Genomic DNA, 23,082 nt, shown 5'->3' with positions numbered 1-23,082 from the left:
CGTAACACCACACACGCAGCTCAGATCCGACCCGACGAGAAAACCCCACCTGGACAGGTTATCTTTACTTCGGCCAACCTGTGTGCGGAGTCTATTTAAAGATTTCCAGGTCGGCCTGGTCAGTTGATTGTTGATAGTAATATGATCCGTGCTTCGGAGGACACGTTAATCAGTCGGTCTCGGGTACAATTTACTTAAGTATGTAGTCGTTACGTCAGTCATGTCGGGGGCTTTCAGCTCAGTACCCTGACAGGCTTGATGAGGTAGGGCGCTGACAAGAAGAGAAGAAAGCTACAAGTTTATATATACTTAATAAGAACTCTTGTGTTAAATACCTATAAAAATCTCATTAAGGTGATTCGTTTTCCATACAAAAGTTGATGCAGTGCTACAGGAAAACGGATAGAGGAATATTGTTATAAAACCGATAAATAGTAATATTTTGGTGTATTATTTTCGCAAACTAACAAAAATTTAGGGTCCGAATACGAGAAGTACCATATTTCAGACCCTCAATTTTGATCAATTCTACATTTGTAGTGGTGCAGATTACAGTGTATTTGCTGAGCGTGTAGAGGTGTCAATGTTAGTTTGTGTGCGTGATAGATTTTTTTTTCTAAAGGCTTTGACTACTTGACAAGTGTAATAGAATGTCAGTGACAATTTATAAAGAGATTTTGTATGAAGAGAATAAATATAAATAAAAAACTAAAAATACTACAATCTGAGAAAAGGAATATTGGAAAAATATTTTTGTAATAACGTATCTTATTTAAACATTTTTAAATAATGGGTAAATACCGTGTTTTAAAAGAGGACATATATTATAATAAAAAATCAATACATAAAATGAAATGGCTGTATGGGCATAGTCCCCTTTGCCTTACCCTTCGGGGAAAACCAAATCAAAAAAGAAGTTGTTGCATTTGTCGGCCTAAATAGTAGTCATTTATAATTAATTGTTTTTCCATCCAACATACAGATTTATTTATATTCTCTTTGCCGCGGACTTTTTGGTGGGACCGGGAACGGGAAGGTTGCTTTCTTCATTGAATAATCTAAATAATCAATACGAAGTGGTGTTTTGTGGTTAATGATCACATTAGTCGGAAAACATTCCCGATAGTATTATTAAATCGGAATATTCAATAAACAAAGTGTACCTATCTCTTTTCGCTTTGCGCCAACAAGCCGCTTACTTCGTTTGGGGTTCGAAGTAGGAGTCTGCTCCGAGGGTGGGGGCTTAGGTTTTATCATTTCATTAATCATCATCAAGAAAAAAAAACACAAGACATGGCTGTATGTTCATAGTTCCCTTTGCCTTGCCCTTTGGGAAAAAAAATAAGATAAATTTTGAAATTCTTATGTATAATAAACAAACATCACAGACATCATGACAGATCTAAAACTAAATAAAATCTTTTTTCTATTTGACTTATTTATGAATTTTAATCAAGAAAACGTGATAATAAGTTCGACAGCAACCAGTTCAAGTCCCCGAAACAGCCCATTTCAGGCCGCGTATATATGGAAATACTACTTCAATACGTCCCAGCCTCGTCTTTTTTTAACGTCCTCGTTATAAAAAGACGTCCTAACCTGAACTAACTAACCTAACAATAAACACCACGCGTAAATATATGTCCAGAAATGCGCTGTGAGTCGTCTGGACTGGGCGCGAAAACAACATAGAATTCGATTAGGTGCTAAGTGTCCCGCATGCTATCACCAGCTGTCACTGACATACGTATGAAGTCCCGCGGATTTTATTGGAACTAAATGACAAGTCATAATAATTATATGCGGATACTGCGACATCAGCGCCGTGCTTGCGGGACGTCCTGAAGCGCTATTACATCTTTCAAACGCGATGCGACAAAGTTTGAACCTACGCAATTTAGGAAAAATCTACCTTATTATTACTGTACTGTGATCGTTATTTGTAAAATCATACAATACATATACACAATTCTTTATACACAATATAATTATTATGACATATTGTGGACTTTTCGGTATACCTACAAAAAAGGAACAATTCAACCATACGTTGTTTTGTTATATCTCAATGGGCTCAGGCAGCGTTTTCGCCGAAAGCTCCAAGTCGGCTATATTTGTAACGATAATTATGTTTGACATTCATCATCATTTTTGAACCATTTTATACAAAAAAAAATACTTGTATAAATTATAAACCCTAAAGCACGCCCATGAATCACTCTACTCATTGGTGAAAACCGTATGAAAATCCGTTCAGTAGTTTTTTAGTTAGCCGCATGTTCACTGATGCGATTAATGCCTGTTAGAATTTTACAAAATAAAAAATACGGAAATTACGGAAGGTACTTAAGTGCAAAGTAAATTTGTGGCCCCGATTCCTGCAGACACCGCCTAATCTTATTTTAAGTTATATCCGTCATTTTCATATCCGTCGAAAAGGAAAGGGACGGATGATTCACAGCTCTTAATTTTAGGAAGAATGAGTAAATTAATGTGTCGGGTTATTGACTGACGTAAAATTTTTAGACGGTTGGTTTAGATTTGTGCTTAAAATTGACGTGTGTTCCATAAATTTTATGCTTGTCGATTACCCGTCCCTTTCCTTTTCGGCGGATAAGAAAATGACAGATATAACTTAAAATAAAATTAGATGGTATTTACAGGAATTAGCACCATTGTATACTTAATTATAATATTATTGGTAAAAGTGATACTTTTTGAAAATTCCGTAACAAATAGACGGGTTCGCCAAATTCAATTGTAAAAAAAAATACAAAAAGTAAAAACAATTAAAACATGCAGTTGGGTTTGAACCGTGAACCTTAAGAATGGCGGCGACTGCTTTACCAAATGCGCCATTTAGAAGTTAGAAGTAGACTTCAAATTATGCATCTCTTTTAATAGCTAACCTAGTTCGCATGTGTGTGTGACAGCTTCGTGTTTGTACACAAATTGAAATGACACCAACTTTTGATGCAATGTTTCAATATGATATCTTCAGTAAATACTTCAAAATTGTAGCTTAACTTAAAGATAATGTATGTAAGATTTCGCCACCTAACATTTCACTGGGTCAGAACTCAACACTAAACGAATAAATGGAAAAAAATACGAAAACTGCAGAAGTAACGCCATCTACTGACGCAGCGTTACCTAGCTGACTGAAACACATCACCTTAACATTCCGCATACACCCAGAGACAATAGTGATTTGTTTGGACCTTTTTTGGTGTTTTATTAATTTTTGTTTTGTATTGTAACGGTAAAGATTCAAAGCAACGTTTTTGATGTTTCCTTTTAAAAAAAAACAGGAATCTTCAAGTATTTTGTAAACCTTTAACTACAAGCTTAAAGTCAAATAAAGCGGTACTTTTTCGTTTAAAATGTCAATAAAACCTTGGCTTTATTATTACCATTCGAAGCTGCATTTCATTACATTTTTAATGTCATCGCAAACCCACGCACGAAATTCAAATAAAATAAGAAGAAAGGTAACATATACTGCTGTTGATATTTTTAACGCAACGATTTTTCACAAATTGCGGTGAACATCAGGACCGTCTATGTATCAAATATTTTAATAAAATATTATATAAGTAAGTACAGAAAGATTCTACTTTACTTTGAGCCGAGATTATGAAAATTTCTCATACCTATTTCACTCCCTCAAGTACTTACAGACGGCCTCTGTCGTCCAGTGGTTTGAGCGTTCGGCTCACGATCCAGAGGTCCCGGGTTCAAATCCCGTGTGGGGACATATCACAAAAATCACTTTGTGATCCCTAGTTTGGTTAGGACATTACAGGCTGATCACCTGATTGTCCGGAAGTGAGATGATCTGTGCTTAGGAAGGCCCCAGGGTCCCAGTAACTACTTACTGATGTAAGTAAGTAGTCGTTACATGAGCCATGTCAGCGGCATTTGGCGGCTCAATAGTAACCCTGACGCCAGGGTTGATGGGGTTGGTAATCCACCTCACAACCCACACGATAGAAGAAGAAGAAGCACACGGTTCATCATGATCATAAATGACTATCAATATCATCAATTGCTGCAAGTACCTAGTTCTCCGATTACATGTGTCTACACCACTAGGGGTTAACAGCGTGAGTTTATTTTATGACAATATTATGCACTTAAGTAACAGAATATAGTAAGAATGTTTCTCTATCCAAAATTATTTATTATGCATGTACAGTCATGAGCAATATAATGTACCCACTTTAGGACTCTGTCGCACTAACATATTTGACATTTAGTGACACTTACAGTTCAATTTCTCAAAAAAGTTGATGTGACATGGTACCAAAGTGTATACATATTAATGCTCGTGACCGTAGGTTACAAATAAACTTGATAACTTATGTAATCATTATGTACGAATAAATAATTTAATATTTTTTTCGGAAGAGGAAACTAATTTCACATCTTCCTGTTCCATTAATTACGTCATCTGCATACATAAGAATAATAAGCCTTTGCCTATGAATAAACCAACAATTAAACTAGTGATTTCTATTCTCTCGCTGTATAATACAAAAGTCAGTCTGTCTGTTCAGCTGCGGCTTAAGATATTGAATGGATTTATCTGCTCTTTGTGGATTATTGACAGAAACTCACGAGATGTCGCGGGAAAATCTAGTAATAATGCCTAATCTATTAAATAGTAGAAAACTTATGGAGGAGCTACTGGTTCATGAAAGACCTAATTTTCTATGGGGTGCTGTGAGATAATAACTGACCTCATCAACCCTTAACCCGGTTACTATTGGCTCGCAAAGGCCCATTAACATGGCTCATGCGGTTGCAAACATTCAGCCCAGTTCGATAGCTTAATACGCACCTTCCTAAGCCCGGGTCATCTTACTTTCGGATCATCGGCAAAGTGATTTTTGTGATATATCCACACCGGAAATCGAATCTGGGCCCCCAGATCGATACAAACACTCTATCCACCACGGAGGCCAAGTTTATTGCGCTCCCAGTCTAGCGTAGAAACACAAAAATAAGTCTATCTCTCAGATAAGTTCTAAATAGTCTATCAGACAGTTAACAGCAAGATAGAAACCCGAATCACATGAGGCAATTTTCACGCATCACCGTCACCGACGCGAACGGCGAAAGCGGTTTTAAGTGTATCCTAGGATTATCCCGTTTTCACAGGGTTCGCTTACCTAACCTAAATATTTGACAGGTCCAGTTTTTTACATAAGCGACTGGCTGTCTGACCTTCCAACTGGCGAAGGGAAAACAATCATATACCACCAAAACGCATTTCTCGGGAATGTGGGTTTCCTTACGATCTTTTCCGTCAACGCTGAGCACGTGATCAACTACGTAATTATTTATGTTCCAAACATGAATTCGAAAATTAGAATATCATTTATTCAGACCCGTGTTGGGATTCGACCCTGCGCCCTCACATTGAGAGTCGAGAGTTCTTTCAACACGGCACCACACATACGTAACACATAAGGAAAACATTTCGAAGGCCATCCGATGTCTAATCAAGTAATCGCATGCAAAACATTGAATCATAATTAATGTTTATATAAGTAAAATTTATTCAGTTATTCAATGAGTCATCAAACGATGGTATATCTACACGGAATAAAAAACAAGCTTTCCCTTCGACTTCTTCCGTTTGGATTTTCATAATTGGATAGGTGATGGATACCTAGAAACACTTCATTTGTCCGACCTAGTAGTGAATGCCATTAGAGGCAAATATACCTACAATAAGTCGCGTACGTAGTCGTTACATGAGTCATGTCAGGGGCCTTTGGCGGCTCAATAGTAACCCTTACACCAGGGTTGATGAGGTTGGTAATCCACCACACAACCCACACGAGAGAAGAAGTCACGTCAAAAAAAACATAACATTAAAAAAAATGAAATGATTTTTTATATTATCTACTAGTGAATTACCTCCTACGTTCCTACGTTAAGTTTGAGCGAACTTCACTTCACTTCTTCTTCTTTGCGAGTAGATGGCGATCGATACTAAATTTTTGCTGGCCACGCTTACGGCATGGCCATATCCCTATCGGGGTGAACAGAATCACAACTTAGCTATAAGACAACTCGCAGTCAGTCTTGATATTCGTCCAAATATAGAAGTAATAATATATTCAATGAATCATCCATCGCCGATTATTAATAGTAGGTATTGATTGACTCTACATAGAAGATACACAAGTATACATACCTATATTATTATTATGTATAGTACGTTAACACCATTGTTTTTAAACAAATATAAACGTGGGTGTTGATTTAATCGACCAATTAAAGTTTTGAAACCATTATGGTAGGTAGATAAAATAAATAAATCGATTAAGTAATTAGTAAAATATATTTTCTTTCGATGTTCAATGTAATACATAAACTCAAACCTACTTTAAAGCGTATATTTAAATTGAAAGACTATATAACTAGAACATTATACCTATTTTTTTGTGATACAAGAACAACGACAAACATAAACGCATCGAAGTCCTATAAAAAAACATCTGTTTCAATATACACGTTTTTGTATTCACAGGGTCCGTTTACGTAACCTGAATATTTGACAGGTCCGGTTTTTTACACAAGCGAATACCTGTCAGGAGTACGAGCAATAATATATTAATTAAGTTAGTATATATTAATATATGTATGTAAGTATATACGTATCCATTTCAGTACTGGATCCTATGTTTTGTCTAAAGTAACGGACAATCTATTTGGTTGGATTACATCTATAGTATATTTAATATATGTCCACATTAAGTAAGATGATTCCGTGCTTCGTAGGGCACATCAAGCCATTGCTCCCACATAGTACCAATCTGCAGTGGAGCAGTGTCGTGGAGTATGCTTCATACCCCCTCCGGTTAGGAGGCTTATGCTCAACAGTGGGACGAATATAGGCTGTTTGAGTGAGAAACAGTGTGATAAGACAGAAATGTGGTGTAAAAGGCGATATAGTAACTAAGATTGAGAAGATAATGTTAGGTTGGTTTGGACGCGTAGAGCGGATGAAGGATAATAGAATTGCAAAAGCGGTATATAAAGCGAAAGTTGATGGTAGGGCTGGCAGAGGAAGACCGAGGACTTACATTGACCAAATTGGAGATGTCCTTAGAAAAGGTTTAATACGATCTACTCTGAACCGGCGTGGAGGAAGCAAGAGAAGTGTGTCAGGATCGAAGCAAATGGAATTCTATAGTCTCTGCTTACCCGGGTGGGAAATAGGCGTGAGTTTATGTATGTATGTATGTATCAATAGAAAACCACCACGACTAGTATGTATGTTTTTGTGTTATAAATACACGTTTATATTCTACAGTTTCCGAAGCATCACGCCTGCTGAGATCAGCGCAAGAAAAGCCACAACGTAGTCATTAGCCATGTATAGGTATTTGTTACGTTCTATACCAGCAGGCCGATTAACGAGTTGTAATGAAGCCATAATGATCAATAGCGGTGCTTGGGAGACACGCGGTCCCGTACGGTCATGAGCATTAATATGTATACTCGTACACTTTGGTACCATGTCACATTATTTTTTTTGGCAAATTGAACTGTAAGTCTCACCAAATGTCAAATATGTTAGTGCGACAGAGTCCTAAAGTGGGTATATTATATTGCTCATAAGCCAAACGACAGAGAGAGATGGGACAAACTTCATAACGGCCATTTAGGTACCTTTTTTGGAAGGTTTATTGTGAGTTTATGTCTAGTTCTGAATTCAAAGCGTGATACAAGATAAATCTAATAATTGATGAACATGGAAATTTAATTTGTTTGTCATTATATGTATTTAATGGAATGATTGCCGAGGGCCATTATGAAAATAGAAGCATTATACATAAAGAACGCCTGTATGTTCCGGCCAAGTAGTTAATACAAATCGTCAAGTCACTCCTGAGTCCTGATATTTTGGTGACAAGTGGAAAGCCTGTCCATATAAAGTAGTAAGACTGAATGTCCTGGTCTGTTTTTGAGTCTGGAAATCTCGGCCTTAGGAATGAACCCTTTTATACCGCAAGCCTGTTTAATTCAGTTCCTAGGCACCTGTGTATCTATTGAAACATCGTAAGTTTCTCACTCCGCACACCTCTTTCCACCCCGGAAGTGACATGCCATAAAAAATGAGTTAAACAAGGCATAAACAAATCAACATAGTTTGTGCCTTTCGGTCTTCAGCATTATAGCTTGCCTGACAGATAAAGCGTCTGATATAACTGTTAAAACCATAACATAGATAAGTAAGTTCTGAATAGGCTATCAGACACTTTTCAGCAAGTGATGAAACAGACCACATTTTAAAAACAAAGGTTTTAGCGTCGTGTAGCGCGTTGATGTCTTTTATATGACCGCCTTGTATCAGTTGTATATTTAGAGAAAAATCGACCTTATTATCTCTGTTCAGTGGTTGTATCAAATGCGTAACCTCGCTATAATTTATTAAAACCTACTTTTACATTAACAAAGGTTACCCTTTCCGACCAAGCCTAGACCGGTCACAACAAAAACATTTCGCAAACGAATAATTTTATATTTGCATTACCTCATACAGCAACTGACAGCTCCACTTGTGCAAATCCCTCCGAAAAAATCTTCTATCGCATCACAATCACAACCAACCTTATTGTATTAAAAACTTTGTTCACTCATTTAAAAAGGTAAATGAAAAAAGAACGACTACACTGGCTGTACGGATTTAAAAACAAAAGAATTCAAACTTTTTCTTTTTTACGCGGAACGCGCGTGCGCTGTAGCGACTACCACGGTACTGGCGCGCGATTGGTGTTCAAAGCGCGGGAATGCACATGTCAAAATGACGTTTATAACAGGTTTGTATGTAAATGAATATGGCGTAACACAAAAACTATTTGTTGCAAGCTGAACTGAATTTCCTTTGATCTAAATCGGTTGAGCAGTCGGTCAGTGTTGAAATTGAAACTATCAGTTTAGTTACTAATCAATATAAAAACTTGACAACAGCTAGAAAAAAAGTAAAACACCTGATTAAAGTAGGTACCTTATTAGTTTGCTACATGTACGAAATACAAAAGTAACAAAAAACCCACTTATTAGTTTCGTTAATGGAAGTAGGTCAAATACTTAATAACTAAATTATTTTATTTTTTTACTTCTATGCTGTTCAGGGGTGTGCGTCAAGCTAGCGGCCTCAAAAAAAAAATGGGCACGAAAAAATAATTTGACCATACCAAAAAATAGTACTCTTGTTGAAAAAAATAGTACCTGTTGTAAAAAAAATAGTACCATCACGGTTCTGGATTTATAGCCATGTTTTATTGCACTTGCTAGCTTGACGGTGAGCGAAATTTGGCGAGAGTTAACGACAAGGTCTTTCGCTTTGATTTAAACGCCAAAAAATAGTACCGAAATAGTACTCACCCCCTGCAAAATACCGAAAGTAGTACTTCAACGATTCCAAAGTTATAAAGGCAGTTCTTTGATCCCGCTAGCTTGACGTTTTGAAAATACCTATTATCTGGGGAACGCTTGCATTCTTCAGTTTGTAACTAATGTCAATAAACTCGTATGAAATAGTACTCCCTACCATCATAATTTGAACCTGATTCTCTTTGTAGAAATATGTCAAAAAGTCATTATAACCTATGTCATACATTTATCAAGACAAGTACAGTCGCGAACAAAATTATTACACATGCTCAAGAATGTTGTCAGATTTTAGTATTTTTCCCCATTTTTGGGTAAAAATTGGTGAAGTGCCAGGGTTGTCAGATGAAAGTAATATCATTGTTGAAACTCTTTGAGTTATTCTACAAATACTGCAAATTGTTTATTAACAAACACTTCGATCCGTAACAAATTCAACATGAAGGTATGAATTATAAAATAAAACAGCAGATTAAAAATGTATTATGATGTATTAAAATCACAGATTGTTTTCGATAAGAACTAGACCCATGCAGCCTTTTCTATTAAAATTAATACATACGGGTGTATGCAATAGGAATTTTTTGTAATAGCAGCACTCTGAAGTGCACAGAAATGGTAGGGTAGACCTCTAAAATGGCAATACTTACGAATAAATTGTGAGGTTATGTAATTGTCTACGTGACTGTATCAACAACAAATGTATGGCATAGGTTATGATGATTTTTTAACATTTCTACAAAGAGAATCGGATCAAAATTATGATGGTAGGGAGTACTATTTCATACGAGTTTATTGACATTAGTTACAAACTGAAGTATGCAAGCGTTCCCCAGATAATAGGTATTTTCAAAACGTCAAGCTAGCGGGATCAAAGAACTGCCTTTATAACTTTGGAACCGTTGAAGTATTACTTTCGGTATTTTGCAGGGGGTGAGTACTATTTCGGTACTATTTTTTGGCGTTTAAATCAAACCGAAAGACCTTGTCGTTAACTCTCGCCAAATTTCGCTCACCGTCAAGCTAGCAAGTGCAATAAAACATGGCTATAAATCCAGAACCGTGATGGTACTAATTTTTTTACAACAGGTACTATTTTTTTCAATAAGAGTACTATTTTTTGGTATGGTCAAATTATTTTTTCGTGTCCATTTTTTTTTTGAGGCCGCTAGCTTGACGCACACTGTTCAGGGGGCAAATACAAACATAGAACACGTACAGCTGCTTGTCTTCCCGAACATGTCGTAAAATCCGACAGAGGGATTGTGTCCATGATGGACTATGTTATGGACGATAGGCTGATCCCTTATCACCATAAGGTTCATCATATCCAGCTTACGACATCGTATAACAGTGGCTGCACTGCACGTTGTCTTTGATTACTTGTGGCTCTGCCCATCCTATTAGGAATTGCGGGTGTGAGTTTATGTATGTATGTATTATTTTTTGAACTTACTAAGTAGACAAAGAACATACACGTATCGAAAATGGCTGCAAGTTGTCTTCTGATTAAATGTAGTTCTGCCCAGCCCAATAGTGAATATGGCCGTGACGCCGTGAGTATATGTATGTACAGTCATGAGCAATATAATGTAAATGTACCCACTTTAGGACTCTGTCGCACTAACATATTTGTCATTTAGTGAGACTTACAGTTCAATTTGTCAAAAAAGTTAATGTGACATGGTACCAAAGTGTATACATATTAATGCTCGTGACCGTACGAATAATGCGGAAGAATATAACTTACCTACTTACACCAAAAGGTTGAGTCATAACATCACCCACAGCGGGCTAGTAAATCAATGATACATACTTTGTACACCTTTACACGCAAACTGGCTTATGCTAACTGTAAATGAGTAATATTACCTAACGGACCCGCGTAATAATATTTACTACGTAAATAATTTGAATAGATAAGTAACTATCCAAATAACAATACGTTAATACTTAAAGCGAAAATATCTGACAACTTAAGTATTTTCTTCTCGACTTTGAGTTTTATGCGTAAGTTACATAGATTAGACCTTGCCTTTGATTTTGGTTTCATACAAGACCATTAACCCGACCCCAGGGGGACAGAGTCATCTCCTCTGCCCTCTACTGGGGCAATTCCTATTGGGCGAGTCCTTGCCGCGGGGGTGGGCGCCTCTTATTTCAATATACCGTAGTCAGATAGTGGCTGAGTTCGGATAGGGGGCCAGACCTACGGGGTATAACGTAGAATAGACTACACTAAATGTGGGCGCCATCCCACTAGCGTCTGACAGAGTATTGCAGATCGGAAGGCAACAGGGAAACCACTGCCCTATTTTTCCCTAAAAAGTAGTACCTACGGAGAATGCTACACTTAGCGATAATGAGACCTCCCATGTTCAATTTGGGGCCCGTTTCTTCATTGCATTATTCCGTTTTTCACAGGGTCCGCTTACCTAACCTGAAGATTTGACAGGTCTGGTTTTTTACAGAAGTATGAATAAAATGCATTTCTCGGGAATGTGGATTTCCTCCCGATGTTTTCCTTCATCGCTGAGCACGTGATAATCATTTACGATCCAAACATAAATTCGACAATCATTGGTTTAGGCCTGTGCTGGATTCGAACCTGCGACCTCAAAGTGAACGGGAAGCGTTATACCAACTGGGCTACCACGGGTCTCACGGTTTATACAAGTCCATATTACCTTGTCGACCGCTTGTGGATAGCCGTAATTACGTTCTTCTACATATATATTTGCGTACATGATGTAATAAAAACACACCGTACAAAATACGTCGTCTAATCTATTACGAGTGAATGAATAATTAAGAAGCGGAATATTATCCCAGCTTTTTTGCCTTTGTACAAAAAATAAGTCATTTGAACCTACTAATGGTCGTGAGAAGTTTTCGGCATTGTCACAGGTCACTGGTCTACGTACTACGTGTTCATAAGTAATTTTATTAAGTATATTTTTGTAAATTATGATTATTTTAACATAAAAAACTCACGACTATAGTCAGAGGTACCTTCATCCATCGCGAGATGAACTAAGCTTTATCGAGATTTCTGTTAGACCAACATGATGGTGAGCCATATCGCCATCTATAATGGGCGAGCCAACTGTATTAGTGAATAAATCAGTAAGTAGTTTTAAGGTGCAATTTTCTTAAAATTTTACGACTACATGAGTTTATTTTTATCGGTATCGTCTTCCTGGGCTCAGTCAATATAGACTAGTATGGATGTTATGGGCGATAGGCTGATCCCTTATCACCATAAGGTTCATCATATCCAGCTTACGACATCGTATCAAAAGTGGCTGCACGTTGTCTTTGATTACTTGTGGCTCTGCCCACCCCATTAGGGATTACGGGCATGAGTTAATGTATGTATGTGTATGTATGTATGGCGCCGACTCCGTCTGGTTTTCATTTTCTTATTTTCGTATTTATTTGTTCTCCGTAGGAACCGTCTACAAATAATTAAAAAACTTGAAATCCCCATGAACTCGGTAAAGTTATGGCGTGAGTAAGGAAAATAGGGATTCCTTAAGATATTATTGATTTATTGCTAGTTTTTTTTTTTAAATAGAGGAAAGAAACACTATGTAGGACACCACAGACACAGATTACATAAATATATATACTTACATTATAATGACAACACATCAGAAGTCAACGCACACACGAAATGTCCTGGAATTTGTCGGGATTTTAAATTTCGAAATGATTTCCCCCTCAGTGTCCATTTCCTCTCCTTCTTAGGACCTTGGTATGTACGTACAAGTGGGCCAAAGTACTCCTACAAAGACCTAATGTTTTCTCAGACTCGTCGTTTACAAGCCAAGGTAAGTAAGTGTTTGTATGCAATTGTGAATCCTACATGTTTCCCTCTCTTTCTTATTTACTGGGACTAGTGAAACAGAAAAGGATAGAAGATAGTATTGTTCTGAATCGTGGGAAAACACTGAGTCATTTTGGATGCAATATAGGAAAATAGCTTGTAACCTTCACACTTTATTTAAGCTCTAAGTGTAATATTCAAGGATAGATGTACTTACTAATGATTGCTGTTTTAACTAAAATAGGTACCATTCTACAAACTTTTTTTTTTAGACTTCTTGTAGATTTGCCGCAAATGGCATTAATTACTTGCCCGGACAAATAGAGAGCGCTGATGGCTCTTATACGGTAAAAATTTTGTCTGCGCGAATTGTTTGATCATTTCTGCTTCAAATAAAAATAGATAACAAAATTTAGGCTTTATACTCAATTCAAAAGTTGTAATGTTGCTCATCCCAACAAGCAATATATACAAATAAAAAAACAATTAAGTAGTTCTTGATAAAGTAAAAGCCACGCCAAGAGTTACAAATGAACTCACATCTACTTCTAACTTCTGCTCTGTCTTTGGTAAGCGGAGCCCGTGAAAACGGGACAATAGGAAGATGATGAACGAACTTCTGACTCTGCCTACCCTAACAAACATAACGGGCGTGAGATATACACGTACGGTCACGAATACTAATATACGGCCACTTTGAACTCGGTGGCGCAGCGGTAAACGCGCTCGGTCTGCGATTGTTGAAGTTAAGCAACTTTCGCAAAGGCCGGTCATAGGATGGGTGACCACAAAAAAAAAATGTTCATCTCGAGCTCCTCCGTGCTTCGGAAGCCACGTTAAGCCGTTGGTCCCGGCTGCATTAGTAGTCGTTAATAACCATCAATCCGCACTGGGCCCGCGTGATGGTTTAAGGCCCGATCTCCCTATCCATTCATAGGGAAGGCCCGTGCCCCAGCAATGGGGACGTTACACTTTGAAACCATGTCACATTAACTTTTTTGACAAATTGAACTGTTAAGTCTCACTAAATGTCAAATATGTTAGTGAGACAGAGTCCCAAAGTGGGTACATTATATTTCTCATGACTGTACCTACCTTATAATAACAATAATAAGGATAGATTTTTTAATGTCACAGACAGATATGGCCGAAGGAAGTGGCGATGGTAACTGGGCCATAAACGGCGATATTGGCCGGTCACGTAGTATCACGTATGCTTGGCACGTAGACGTATGTCATATGGAGACTAGTATGTCACATCGTTACGTTGCGGTCGGAGCTACTAGCCTCAGAACTTGGTATTTAGGTTGCTTACCAGTAAATATATGAAGAGGTAGTTTGAATAGAAAAGAATAGAAAAAGTTTATTATAAAAGGACGCCACACACAAAAAAAAAAGACAACAACATCATATCTTTCCACTAAAACAATTACAAAAAAGCAGGATGTTTGGCGAAATGATCATAAGGTGGTGGTGGACGTCCTGAGATAAAAGGGCCTCACTCAGCACAAGTCGCGGCGTGAACCACGACGCTGATATTATGTGTGTTAGAAAACTCTACACTACGTGCTAAAACGTAAATATTAGTAACATACCCAGTTTTAATCAGTAATTAAGTACCACAAATAACACTCTTATTACGGAAACCAAATATTATAACTACAAATTATAATAAGAAATATTATACAAAAGAATACAGCAACTAGTCTTTCGGTTTTCGCTTCTCTCGACAATAATCGTCTTCACTTGTTTTTTTCTTCGTAGTCCCAGACGGAACACCCGCCAAAACGTTTTTCTCTTAAAAAGTGACGTGACGTTCCTTTTTTGAAATTGCCAACATGTGGAGATATTATGTTTGAGAAACAGGGAAAGTGAACTGGTCTTAGCTATCATTATTACTTTTTATTTTTGACGTGACTTAGAAATAAATAGATTATAAATACTATCAAAATTGTAATAGCAATTAGGAAGAGCGGGGCTTCCTTACACATGACACACTCATGTCTTTATATGAGGCTTACTAGGAAGTCCCAATAATGGTCATATGTTTGATGTACTATGTAAAGCAAATAAACTATTTTGTTTTTGATCTAAGTAGGTTTAGAGACCAACGTTCTGTGGGCTTAACTTAGGTGGAATCCTCGCCCACATTCAAGTTTAGGTTAAGGTTATAATTTGTTTAGAAGGTGGATACAGACAATCTGCAATTAATTTTGATGTGTGTAGGCAGGTTTAACTAAAGAGTTCCGTTGAATTGTGTCAATGACGTTTTGCGCAATTCTCTTTATTAGCAGGTGTACGAGGAAACTTAGAGAAATCTCTCTCACTTCTTCCTTCCCCTTCATATAAACAGGTGTAAGTGGTTGGGTTACCGGGACCAACGGCTTAACGTGCCTTCCGAAGCACGGATCATCTTACTTTTTAGCGGCCTCCGTGGTCCAGTGGTTGAGGGTTGGGCTCACGATCCGGAGGTCCCGGGTTCATATCACTAAAATGTGACAACAACACACACTACTACCTACTGTCCTACTTTGGTTAGGACATTATAGGCTGATCACCTGATTTTGTTACATTATTTCATTGGTTGGCATAGCTGGCGTCGAAATCCGCGTAAATTGGTTTTGAGTTTTTCGTCTATACATTGTAAATTCATTGATTTTGGTTCCACAAGTATAGAGAACTAGTTTTGGAACTGCTAAAAAAATAAAACTTCAACATACCTACACATACGAATATATTTAATCGTGAAATACATATTTATTTATATAATATTTTCAGTTATACATCGAGCAACAGAGTTCTTCAGGTGGATCATAAGTACAGGCCTTGGGTACAGAACACGGTTTAAAAAAAATACCACATTGATGCTAACTTGACGATAAAATATAGTATTGAATATATAATATATTCGTCGAAGGTTAAACAAGTGCTTGGTGAAAACTGACAAAAAAAAATAGGATAAGTAATTTACATTTTAAGTATTCATTTTAAAAGAAAAAAAGATCTTGAAAATAAAATCACTAAATGACTCATTACAATGCACTCTTTCTTTTCTATATCACGTTCTCAAATTCTGCTTCAACTGTTGTACCTTATTTAAATAAGAATTCTCGGCGCTAGTGGTTTAAATAAAACTGATTGATATGATTAAAAAAATACACGATTTACATCTTTCTTTACGTTACTATGGCATTATATATACATATTTTTTATATCACGTTAACATCAATGCGGCAATTAACGTACTATATATATTAATTGTATAAGAAGTTAACAATGAGAGTGTTAGAAATACAAAGGTATATTATATCATGCAGTTTTCAGAAACGACTCAATTTTGGAATATAAAAGTGCTATATTGTAACCTAGCTACATATAATTCACATACAAATATCTTTTCTGTAACTGAGCACAACAGCAGTAAGGAGTATTACTGTAATATTGATTATACATATATTTATAGAAATATCTACTTTATTAGAAGCGATCCAAGGCAAGGTGGTTGTACATTTATTCATAGTATTTGTTATAGACTCTTGTCACTTATGTATATATAATAATTTTAGCATATTCAATTCGAATCTAATACTAGTACATTAAATTTTATATATTAACTAAAATAATCAAAAACATTCGCCATAAAGATCTACATAATTATTTAACAATTAAAACTGAATATTAAAATTATAAGTAGAGAACGGATATTTTTAACAGATCAACACAAGGTACACATGAAATTGTTAAACGCAAATGAACGGTCATAAAAATTTTTCATAAAAAAATAAGGTCCACTTTTTATTGCTTATATAATATATAATATCAATAATATAATAAGAAAAAATAAACTTCCTACTTCATATTATTATTACGAGTATCGTTGTCAGTTGTACAAAAAGAGGGTCCTTTATTTATTTTGGTAGTCCACCCCTTGCGGCACAGCAACTGCGTCGCTCGCGGCGCTAATTATATCGAAGGCTTCGACCAATAGCCGCACGAGACGTTTTTCTGCGTACAGACCATTCGCCGCGTCTATTGGTCGAAGCCGCCGCGGCGCGGTTGCTGTGCCGCTAAGGCAGAACCTTTTAACAATATAGTGAATATAAAAGCTACTGTGTTGCATTGATAGCTTATTAATCAGCTAGTATATATCGACAGGAATACTATTAGTAGAAATACTACTTGGTTTACAAACAAAGTAGCTCAATAGCATTGACTCTTCTACCAAATTCGATTATATGCAACACTAAACTGCGGTCACTTCAGCGGAATAAGAGCGAACGGAGTATCAGTATTTAACATAAGCTTACGACTGTATTCCCTATTGGGCTAGGACTGTACATCCATCGCAAGAAAACCTTTCACCAACTTCTCCAAAGGTTTCCTCCTCCTTTCCTTCCATCCTCCGGTCCGGTCCTTTTATACCGGATGCCTCCGCAGATGATCGGGCCGTCAGTTGCATTTTTAAATACTTTATATTATTATTTTTCAAGATTATAGTTTGTTTTTTTTTCTAATATTTTTTAATCTTAGCGTTCTTTTTTTAAATTATTTTCCGTGTGGTTTTATCCTGTGTTAAATGTAATGTACCTGTCTGTGTCTGTGGTGTCCGTAAATAATAAATGTATCTTGTGTCTTTCTTTCAATTAGAAAATGCCGGCCAGGACGCTTCGTACGGTCCGTCCGCTCGTATTCCGCTCAAGTAGACTAACTACAATATATATAAATATTATAAAAATAAGAAACAAAATATATAAAGTGGACCTTCAACTCACATACATAACAGCTGTTATAACAATATCTCCATAACTCTCCTTTGACATTCCCTTTTTTATCACTATTAGATGGATAAGTACAACAATTTTGGTCTAATTCTAGGCAATTCGGTTCAGCAATTATTCCTCACACGTTGGTTAATATGGCTTTAGTTAGAACTCAGATCAATAATATCATAGATTTAGTGGTGTAAAATACAAAGAGTAGTTAGGACATATAAACGAATTTCAGAAAAACTGCCGAACGGATCATAAACGCAATGTTTAAGTTAAAATATTTACACTTACATAATTATAATAACATTTATATATTATATGGCTTTTTGTTAAAGAAGTTTGCGGTCGTTGTGACTTTATTATTGTATTACAAGATTTTTCTAACTCCGAACTACATTTCAATTAACATACCAGCTCCTTAAAAATATTTATGATCTGTGCAGCAGTAGTCTGATTAATTTTCGCTAATTTGTCAAATACCGAAATGTGTTCACACTTAATCGAATGAAGAGAGCTTTATTAACTGTATTATTTACATATTTTAGCCAAATATGACTTCTGAATCCATATTATTTTCAATCTGAGTTTTACACATAGGAACTAGTACAAACGAATGTTTATTTCTCGCTCTTTGAGCCCCGAGTACATTGTCTTCGTATTATAAAATGCTTCAAGCTATATTTTCCAAGATTATCCATTGTGTAAGGATTTTTATATGCATAAGTATCTATTTATTACAAAAATTCGTCCCTATCATTTAAGTGATATTTTTTTTATCATAAGATCACCCGCCAAACCGAATTCAAGTTGTTTCACAGCCTTTATGAAGTCTTGGTTAGTCGATTCTTGACTCTGTCCTATTTTATTTAGTTCATTGACAATAATGAGGTACTTTCCAGGGTACGTTCTCCAAAAACAATATAGATGGCGCTGTTCACATTTAACGTGATAATTACCTATTTTCTCATTGCTCAGGTACAGTCATGAGCAATATAATGTACCCACTTTAGGACTCTGTCGCACTAACATATTTGACATTAGGTGAGACTTACAGTTCAATTTGTCAAAAAAGTGTATATACAGGGTGTTAGTGACATCGTAACGAATACTGAGGGGGATGATTCAGACCATAATTCTGAGTTAATATTAAGTGGAATTTTCCGTCGCAAAATTCACGATTTTTTTTTTAGTTTTTTTTTTAATTATTTTCAATTTTATACTTTTGCGATGGAAAATTCCACTTCATATTAACTCAGAATAATCAGCTGAATCACCCACTCAGTATTCGTTACGATGACACTTACACCCCATACAAGTACATACGGTAGCCATACAAGTAGGTATGGGTGTTAGTAACACCGTAACGAATACTGAAGGGGATGATTCAGACTATAATTCTGAGTTGATATCAAGTGGAATTTCCTGTCGGAAAATTCCTGAAAATTTTAGTGTTCTTTTTAATTATTTTCCGTTCCATACTTTTGCGATCGAAAATTCCACTTGATATTAACTCTAAATCACGGCCTGAATCATCTCCCTCAGTATTCGTTACGATGTTACTAACACCCTGTATAATGCTAGTAACCGTACATAATTATTCAAAAACATTATTTAATGGCAGAGCCATATATTATGGCTTGATATTTGGATCAGATATGGTATATAATTGTTACCTACATTGCTTCTCTTTATTTTGATCAGAATAATAATGGGTGGAAGATATAATTGTGTCTGAGTGGGATAGAATCGTTTTTACATTGTTCATCGTTTATACCCAAAAACGAAGATAAAAGATGCATATGTCTGTTATCCATGAAATTACAAATAAACGAAGGGAAATCTTTGCAGCGCCATCTGTATTGCTTTTGAGAAACGTAGGAGAGTCCCTCATTGAGTCGTTTTAAATGTTGCTAACGGCACATCAAATGTTACGTAGTGTTTTTTGAACGATGATCGTTAAACTACGTGTAGAATACGATGAAACATTTGATACGATACGATTAATGTTTATAAAATGTCAAATCCAAAATATTTTCATATAAATAATTATCAGAAACGCGTTATTTTCCGACTTGTTTTACTTTCGTTTAGAGCCGAAATGTGGCCCATGGTGTAAGAAAACCAGGTATGCTCAATCCTATGACAAGCCGCCATTGCTAGCCCTTTGATGGCGTATCTCTTACCACTGTGTTACCATTAAATTGGTATCTCCAATATTCCAAGGACGTTTATTATATTTTTCATTATTGAAAATTAAGTGAATTACTGACTAATGTATTTAATTACTACTACTTGTCACATAATTATACAAAAATCATTAAAATTGTAAGTAACTCTTTTACTAAATGTTCAAAATTTCCTTGCATAGTTAATATAAAAATAATGGTCGTGGGTAATTTATTTTTTACTAAATGGCAACGCAGCTTCGGATAACGTCAGCTGGGTTAACCTTGAAATGATAGCTGTCACTTTTGAGCATACCTGATCTTCTTATACAATGATGTGGACCACGTATCTTTCTTCCGTAAGTCAAATCTATATTTTATCCTCAATAAAGGAAGGAGGAGGGGTGGATGAAATATAGATTTTAAACTTATTAGTTGAAACTTAATTTTTTTAAGCAGTGAGTCACTACTAGTGACATATTGTCATATCATTTTATGTTGTTGCATTATAGTTTTTATTTGCATAACAGCAACTGTAAAGGTCCACGTCGACTCCTTGTAAGTTTACTAAGTATTTTTATAGCAATTTCTACCCAAATACTTCACTCAAAAATATTATTGCAAGCTTATGTATTTAGTTACGAATAGGTACAACATTACTAAGAGGGCTGAATCACGAACAGACACATTTTTATATTTAGTATTTACCTCGACGTTTAGGCTGATATATAACTATATATTATTTTAATATATGTATATATACAGGGTGTTAGCGACATCGTAACGAAAACTGAGGACGGTGATTCAGCTCATGATTCTGAGTTAATATCAAGTGGAATTTTCCGCCGAAAATGTCACTCTGTTCGCGATTAAGTCCCTTACGACCTTTTAATAATTAAACGTTACTATTGTCCTTATTTTTAAGTTTTGATGATGTTAAAGCTTGTATTTGTGTTGTCTTTATGTATAATATACGCATAGGACAGAGTTTTTAATGATAACAATAAAACAAGAGGCGGGAATGAAATCCGTGTGCATTCACTTAATAATACGATGTTTTGTATATTAGTCAAGTAAAATAAAATTTAAATGAAATAGTGGACGATAGTCAGTATTGCAAATAGTTTTTTTTTTTTCATGTGTTATGGCAATAGGCTCGTTCCTATTATATAGGACCCCAACATAACTGGCCAGGAGTAGTTATGTATACACACCTCTGCCTAACGCACCGAGGATATAGGCATGATGCTATGTTATTGCAAATCACTGCAGATGAGATATGCTTCCCAGGCCGAAGTTTTATCTAATAGGCTACTTGACAACCTAGTCAAATGTGATACTCTTTACGAAACCTCAAAACGAAAGTTTTCTTTGAAGTTTGTATGGAAATACTGTCCTGTGACGTCATCAATAAAAACGGTCAAACGTCGTACTCATTCTTACTTAATTCATAAAAAAATTGGGAAATAAGTCGAAAAGTAAAATGAGATTGATTTTTGTTCATCTTAGATTAGATTATATTTATCATTTTTCAGTCAAATACTTTATTTACATTTATGGGAGCAGCAGTTACTGTCTAGTGTCTTCTTTCAAAAAACAAATGCGATTTGACAGGTCCGGTTTTTACAGAAACGACTGCCTGTCTGACCTTAAATACAACCCGCGAAGGAATATGAAATTTAATATAATATGAATATCGTCCACTAGTTCATATAGTCATAAGTATTTATGTTCTTGTTCTTACTATTACTTTGTAACGTATTGTTGTTTGATCTTAGCCTCTTCTATACGTTTCAGTCTCAGGGAATGTATGTTGGTAAGTCTCTTCGTTGCCTTACAAAATATATTGTTGTCTCACGATTATAAATATCATAAAAAATATTTGAAGGAAACCATTTTTATATGTACACTTCATGTGATTAACTTTCCTACAATTCTCTTTAAAGGTTCACTTAAAACTACTCACTATGTCAAGCTTTATGTTTAATATAGTTTTTAAAATTAAGTATATAATTACATATCGGCCTTGTAAGAAGTTTGAGAAGACATGAAGAATTAGTAATACTTTGGAATTTGTAACATTTTTGGATGCGTGAGTACAGAAATGCCGTTTGAAAAACTGTAATGATGGCATGGCTTGAACAAGACGTAAAAAGTACTGGCCTGGTTCAAATAAGCGGCATAAGTCACCTCTGTAAGTGTGTAAGTATTATATATCCATTGTCCACATTATTAATTTTATTCCTGTGTGACCCGTGGTACAACCACTTGGTACAACTGGTTGTACAGTCATGAGCAATATAATGTACCCACTTTAGGACTCTGTCGCACTAACATATTTGACATTTAGTGAGACTTACAGTTCAATTTGTCACAAAAGTTAATGTGACATGGTACCAAAGTGTATACATATTAATGCTCGTGACCGTACCATAGGGATTTTTTGGTACAACTAAACACATTCCCTATGGAACAATCAATATATGCTGGTAGTGGAAACAGACAAAGCCTTATCATTATTATAGAATGGCTTCATTGACTTCGTTCTCTATACTATGGCCCTTGATTTATTTTTTCCTGTTTAGTTGTACCATCGGACGATTGGCCCATCGGGAGAATACATCCCTGTGGTACGGCGAGTTATACCAAGCAGTTGTACCACGGGTCACGCAGGATTTTATTGAACAAAAGAGCACCTCAACGGTGAAAAATGATGGCACAATGTGTATTTGTACACAAAAATAAAACCTTACATGATGGACGATGGATGATTGCATGGTGTCCTCTAACATGATGGACTAATGTTATGGGCGATAGGCTGATCCCTTATCACCATAAGGTTCATCATATCCATCTTTGGAATTCGTATCAACAGTGGCTGCAAGTTGTCTTTGATTACTTGTGG

At 36.0% G+C, this 23,082-nt stretch overlaps 2 protein-coding genes across 2 annotated transcripts in view; both read right to left on the bottom strand.

The window, feature by feature from the left end:
• Positions 1–8,798, bottom strand: part of LOC126377574 (uncharacterized) — a 35,860-nt gene extending 27,062 nt beyond the window's left edge. Inside the window, exon 1 of the mRNA XM_050025378.1 lies at positions 8,555–8,798. The gene's annotated coding sequence lies outside the window, so the exon portion shown is untranslated. The remainder of the gene's footprint in view (positions 1–8,554) is intronic.
• Positions 8,799–15,960: 7,162 nt separating this feature from the next.
• The window catches only part of LOC126377549 (uncharacterized), a 28,333-nt gene continuing 21,211 nt past the window's right edge, over positions 15,961–23,082 (bottom strand). Inside the window, exon 14 of the mRNA XM_050025345.1 lies at positions 15,961–22,925. The gene's annotated coding sequence lies outside the window, so the exon portion shown is untranslated. The remainder of the gene's footprint in view (positions 22,926–23,082) is intronic.

This window comes from Pectinophora gossypiella, chromosome 23 (genome assembly GCF_024362695.1).
Source record: "Pectinophora gossypiella chromosome 23, ilPecGoss1.1, whole genome shotgun sequence".
In the NCBI taxonomy this organism is placed as follows: domain Eukaryota; kingdom Metazoa; phylum Arthropoda; class Insecta; order Lepidoptera; family Gelechiidae; genus Pectinophora; species Pectinophora gossypiella.
This window is presented reverse-complemented; position numbering and strand designations above follow the sequence as displayed.